Below are 6,976 nucleotides of genomic sequence, written 5' to 3' on the forward strand. Positions count from 1 at the left end.
TATTATTATTATTATTCCGCTGAAGTCGACTTTGCCTTTCATCCTTTCGGGGTCGATAAATTAACTACCAGTTGAGTACTGGGGTCGATGTAATCGACTAGTCCCCTCTCAAAAAATTTTAGGCCTTGTGCCTCTAATAGAAATGTTTATTATTATTATTATTATTATTATTATTATTATTATTATTATTATTATTATTATTATTATTGTTATTATTATTATTATTAGTTCACGGTAATCTGCATTATATCTCAACTCTTCCCTGTAGTTTAGAGATGCAACACATTCCCCAACATGTGTTTTATTCTGAGTATCGCCGCCAGCTGTGTACTTCCAATGATGTCTGGTATTTTCAACTTCTTGTGCCAGGTTTTCGTGTTCTTTGAGTTGGTTCCGAGTGCGCCAATCACAATGGGTATCAGACACTGACTGTTGAAGCTCTATGCTTTATACTGCTTTAAATGCCAGCTCTTCATACATATTACTTCTATAATATTGTTATATGTCCAGCTCTAGATGCCAAAATCGTTAGCGCGTCCGACAAATTGCTTAACGGCATCCGCCCCCAGTTCTTTACGTCCTTAGCTCAAATCCCATTGTGGTCAACTTTCCCTTTCATTTTTTCGGGGCCGATGAAAGTATCAGTCAAGTAATGTAATTAAGTAACTCCTTCGATGTAATTGATATTCTCATTTTAAAAATCATCTCTGGCTAATCGTTCAGAGGACGTTGGTGTTGCGTTGGCGGAGGTTTGCGCTCTCTGCATGCTCTTATTATTATTATTATTATTATTATTATTATTATTATTATTATTATTATTATTATTATTATTGAGTGAGAGAGCAATGCATGCCATCAAAGTGACACTGAGGTACAAGCATACGAGGTCCTATATACCCATCATAGCTACCCGTCTGATAAGAATACACTAGCCACTTGCATCACAACCATATGTGCGTGACATTGTATCAAGATAAATAGCGTATAACCTTGCAGATGAGGCCCAGTTAGAATTTTCTTCAGGTTGAGTAGCTCATCCTGCTCAAAAAGCCCCTGAATGAGGGTTGTTTAAGGATGATGAACGAAACACCCATGTTTCCAGAGAGCAATTGTTCAAACCCCAAAGAATTCATCTCAACACATGACTATAATGCTTCCCCACTACGCTTGCTCGTGATTAAAGATGCACACATCATCAGCCACCAAGGAACATGCTCAACTGGTTAAGATCAAGCAAATGACAAGCAAATCTATGGTATTGAGCAGAATATTTGCTGTAGCCCATCTCTATATACCAAGACAAAATTATTATTAGTGGCTGTAGCAAAAAAGACTGTATGGTGAACACGTCTGAAAGTTTTGAAGACAGGCACTTTCCTATCTGACAAATTTCTGTCATCAATTTCTTCAAATATCATTTGGAAAGGAAGGTGTTGGTAGGGAGGGAGGTGCTGCATTCGAGTGTGTTTATCAAATGGTGGTCGGCAGTGGTAAGACTGATGAGACCGAATGGACCGACTCTGATTATGCTTTTCTAAGCAGAAGGAAAGGAACTGGAAGAGGGCATTTCCTCCATGCCTTGAGGATGACAGAATAATCCAGGATTTTGCGTGGTGCTTACCCCAAATTGCCTTAAGTGAACTGCCCCGCTATTGTGGATTCTATTTATTTATTACTAGTGGGATCTGTGGAAATTTTACAGAACGAAAAAGTTTAAGAGAAACTATTTAAAAAAGAAAGGATGGCTTGCATTTTATTTTTATTTTGCTAAGTTATTTCACTTCCAGTCGCAATAATATATTATATTATATGATTTTAGAATTTTCCTCTGCTAAACACTTTATATTTTTCTCTTCCTCTCTACCTCTTCAACAAACATTTTAACCATGTAATTCCCCACTTCATGTCTTTAACATTTTTGTCTTTCTCTTCACCTTTCTCTCCCCACACCACAGCACGTCATTAACACTTCTCTCTCCCACTTTTCTCTCAGCGTCTTTTTCTCTTGTCCTTCGCCTCCCCTTTCAACTAACCATGTGATGGATTTGACCTTAGTGCATTATTAAACTCCTCTCTTTTTTTCTACTCACATTTCTCCCCCACCCCACCATCTTAATTTTTTCCACTTCCACCTCTCTAATCAAAGTATAACAGGCGAACGAACAAGCAGCTTATTATATAGATTTATTTCTCAAATTTCTATTCATACATCCTTTGTTACATCCTTTGATATGGTAGCATCTCCCTTTGATCGATGTAAACCTCACCAGTTTTTGTGTTTATAATTTGTCCTTTGATATTGTCTTCCATGTTTTGGGCCCTTGTGACCAATAAAAGAATTCATGATCCTCCTCCTCATTATTATTATCATTATAATTATCATCATCATCATCATCATCATCATTTTTATTAAGGCTGCGAGCAAGCAGAATCGTTAGCATGCTAAGCATTCCGTCTAACGTCGCTACGTTCTACGTTCAAACTCCGCTGAGGTCAACTTTGCCTTTCATCCTTTCGGGGTCGTAGATTAAGTACCAGTGAAACACTGGGATCGATGTAATCGACTACCCCAACCACTACCCCTCAAAATTTCAGGCCTTGTGCCTATAGTAGAAAGGATTATTATTACTGCCATATCACGTTGAATGCACTAGTTCTCATCCGATCACCGAAATTAAGCAACGCCGAGCCTAGTGAGTTCTTTGATGGGTAACCGCTTGGAAAACCTAGGTGCTGTAAGCATCTCACACTGAAGGCAGCGAGCTGGCAGAGTCGTTAGCATGCTGGACGAAATGCAATCGACTATCCCCCTCTCTCAATTTTCAGGCTTTGTGGTGTGCTGGCAGAATCATCTGCACGCTGGAGGAAATATTTGCGACACTTCTTTGGGTTTTACGTTCCGAATTCAAAATTCCGGCGAGGTCGACGTTGCGTTTCATCCTTTCGAAGTTGATAAAATAAGTACCAGCCAAACAGTAAGGTCGATGTAATTGATTAGTCAGCCCCCTCTCCAAATTTCAACTTTGCACCTATAATAGAAAGAATTGTTGTTGTTGTTGTTGTTGTTATTATTAAATTTAAGCTTGAATTACAGCCTCTCTGCCAGTCTCGCAGGCTACCTATATCTCTATCTATCTACCTACATCTCTATCTGTCTGTCTATCTGTCTGTCTATCTGTCTGTCTGTCTGTCTGTCTGTCTGTCTGTCTATCTATCTATCTATCTATCTATCTATCTATCTATCTATCTATCTATCTATCTATCTATCTATCTATAACGTTGTTGTCTCGCCATCGAGACAAAATTACATCATGTTATTACTGCTGTGAGGCGCCATTTTGAATTAGTTGCCAGCCATAAAATCTGAAATTCGACTCCCAAATCATTGTTTCGCTACGATTATCTTACGATGCACTAGTTCCCTACGTATTCCTTCATTTTATTCCATTTTGACGCATTTTTAGAAATGTTTGTTTTCTTTTTTAAAGAAAAGTATATATCGTCTGCCATTCTTTCCAATTTTTATTTTTTATTGTTTACAGAAAAAAAAGAAAGCAAAAAAAAAAAAGAAAAAAGTTTAAAAAATTGTAAAAAACAAAAATTAAGTTTCCATCTTTAATTTGTTACTGAATTATAAAAACAGACTAGAAAATATCTATGTGAAATAGTAGAATATGCGAAACTAATGGTTGGCTTGCGTTGGCATTGCAGTAACGTAATCTAAGAGGAAGATTGTTTAGTTAATATTTTATGTAATCAAAAATAAATAAGGCGGATTTACGTCTATTTGTCCACCCTTGTTCTTACCATTACTACCACTGTCTCTACCACTCCCTCTCAGAAATAGTGTGCCTTAGTTTTAAATAACTTACAAAATGATTAAAAGTTTAGTATAATGACCGTCGTTCTTTTAAACTGGTGTTTGGAACATTAACATGAAATTTTGACGAACGAATTTAATTTAGATCACTTTAAAACAAAAAGCAAAAAGCTTGTATCTTAGATGGAGGAGTGGTCACAGGTGGGCTGATATAAAAAGGGTTCTGCTTTAAATTGTTCTGCTCCGAGTTTATCGCGTCTGTCTCCACTGTGGCTTTCACCAAAGCCTATAAGCTTACAAACATATATTGAACACTGAAAATACTCAATAATGTCATGCGATACTCTACGATCCACACGATAAAACACTGTGTATCAGAGTGCACAGTGCTGGTCTTCTACACTGTGAAGGTATAGATATATTAAGTGAATTGCCGTACGCGAAAGATATTAACTGAAATTGCAATATTAGCTGAAAGAAGAGAATAGCATTCTTACAGCAGCAACTTAGCAACTTTTTACGAAAAGGGGAGATAACTCTAAGAAATCAATAATTAACTTTTAAAAGCTAATATAAATTAATTTACATATTCAGTGGTAGTAAATCTGGTCCTTGTTTGCTGTTGCTGTTGTTGTTGTTGCCCTTCTTGCAACTCGAGCAAACCGACCTACAAATTTTCCATAATTTTACGATTTGTTTTCGTAAAATTCGCACAAAACTTTGTGAGTTTATGAGCCCCTCTTCGAGTTTCTATTAACTCCACGTGAATTGGTTTATCCTCATCGCCACTGTTATAATCCTTATAATGTTGGATTGTTATAACTCCCACTTCGGTATGAAGTTTATTTAGTAAAACCAGTAAAGACACGACTATCTCTCTGACCGCCTGCTACGTATTCTGGTACTTCACGTACTTATCTTTACTTATAGTGACTAGGTAATTCCATTCATCACTATTATTACTAATGCCCTACAACATTATGTATGTATGTATGCATGTATGCATGTATGCGTGTGCTTTTGCCGCCGTCGGCTGAAACACCGCTGTTTTTGTTTTTGTTTCTGAAATTTAAGGGTTTCAAATGTTTACAGAAAAATTCTCGGTTCAAGCCTTTCCTCTTCTTGGTAGCAGCCACAATCCTCGCGCACACGCTTATCAGTTTATGCACTCACTTGGCACATCGCATATGTCTGCTCATTGCTGTCACGAGAAAAAGTATAGGAGTTAACCACCGTCATCAGTTAGTGAACTCAAATAGTGACTGGTATTCCTTTTTACCATAATTCATCTGTCTCATTATTTTTCTTTTAGTTTATTGTGGGGGAAGAGAAAGTTAATTTCTTGTTCATTTACTTCGTAACAATGATAATAATTCAATTTCAACAATAATCTATTATTGATTTTTGTAGTTCATAAAAAGAACCGTTTCAAGAAAAGTGTGTGTGGGAGGGGGAGGAGTATGGTTGTAGCTGGAACATGTTTGATCATAAGGCTTCTGGGCTGGGATTGACCTTTGTTTTAACAATAACTACTACAGCTATAATAATATCGCATGCACATACAGTAGATACTTGGTAAGAAGTATGTCTCGGAATTAGGTGCAGAGCAAAACCTTTTACATAACGTTAGGGCGACACTGTGAAGGCGCATGGCTCAGTAGTTAGAGCCTCGAGCTTACGACCGCGAGGTTGTGAGTTCGAATCCCAGACCGGGTTGTGTGTTGTGTTCTTGAGCAAGACACTTTATTTCACGTTGCTCCAGTTCACTCAGCTGTAGAAATGAATTGCGACGTCACATGTGCCAAGCTGTATCAGCCTTTGCCTTTCCCTTGAATAACATCGGTGGCGTGGAGAGGGGAGGCCGGTATGCATAGGCGACTGCTGGTCTTCCATAAACAACCTTGCCCGGACTTGCGTCTCGGAGGGTAACTTTCTAGGTGCAATCTCATGGTCAGTCATGACCGAAGGGGGTCTCAGCAGGGCGACACTGCTAGATTGATGAATGACGTTCAGAAGTCACAGTAGAAATAAGAATCATGTTCTATGGATGTATTGAGACCAAAAGTCCGTATATATCAAATGCCAACTGTCATATACAGAAAAATTTATATTGTTAGCCGGATAATACCGAGGAAGTGAGTCGATTGTATTACGTTATAGAGCCAATTGGCTTACGTGTTAAAAACAAGGAGGCACGTGTATGTTATATAAAGTATTGTCCTATATGTTGTATAAAGCTTAATCTGACCCACCTTGTCTAATTTGTTCTACGTAACCCACTATAACCAATTACCCTCCGTGTTACCTATGTTAACCCAAGGAACAATTTAAATTCTGCCGCTCAAGCAACGATACACATGTCGGATAATCGATGTTCTTGAACCGACGAGGGAGCTTCGACAAAGTCACCAAATTTACTAGAAATAATAACCAAATCTTCATTGAAAATGGAGGGCATATTGAATAATATAACCTTAGATACGCAATGCCTAAGAAAAGGATGAAGAAGTCTTTGACCATGGATTTTCTCTCTCAGAATTGATTTTGGAGCTAAATAATAGCAACAAACCGGAGTGGATTGTACTTCACATGGTACCTATTGACATAGAGCTTTGCAGACTGGGTACAGCATTGGACTGTACCTCACTTGGCACCTATTTAAAGCTAGGTAGACTGGGCACAGCAAACGGCAATTCCTCAAATGGCACTTATTTATAGCGAGGCAGACTGGGTGCAGAAGTGGACTGCACCTCACTTGACTCCTGACTAAAGCTAGGTAGACTGGCCACAACAGAGGACATTACCTCGCATGGTCCCTATTTACAGCTAGACGGACTGGGAACAGAAGAGAGCAGTACTTCACACGGTACCTATTTATCAGGCATTCTTTGTTGAGGAACGTACTTTGCTGCTCCTGCTGTTGTAGTTCTAGCTGTTATTGTTGTTGCTGCTGCTGCTGTTGTTGTTGTTGTTGTTGTTGTTGCTGATCTTCTTCTTCTTCTTCTTCTCCTCCCCCTCGTCCCTGTTGTTGTTGTTTTTCATCTTCTTCTTCTTCTTCTTCTTCTTCTTCTTCTTCTTCTTCTTCTTCTTCTTCTTCTTCTTCTCGTTCTTCTTCTTCTTCTTCTTCTTCCTCCTCCTCCTCCTCCTCCTCCTCCT

The 6,976-nt window shown here is 38.4% G+C and overlaps 1 protein-coding gene and 1 pseudogene across 1 annotated transcript in view; both read left to right on the top strand.

Annotated features, from left to right (window-relative positions):
* The window catches only part of LOC106872832 (uncharacterized), a 98,728-nt gene that overhangs the window by 88,643 nt on the left and 3,109 nt on the right, over positions 1-6,976 (top strand). The window lies entirely within an intron of this gene.
* Positions 2,624-2,742, top strand: LOC128248434 (5S ribosomal RNA; annotated as a pseudogene).

Source organism: Octopus bimaculoides, chromosome 7, assembly GCF_001194135.2.
Source record: "Octopus bimaculoides isolate UCB-OBI-ISO-001 chromosome 7, ASM119413v2, whole genome shotgun sequence".
Lineage (NCBI taxonomy): Eukaryota > Metazoa > Mollusca > Cephalopoda > Octopoda > Octopodidae > Octopus > Octopus bimaculoides.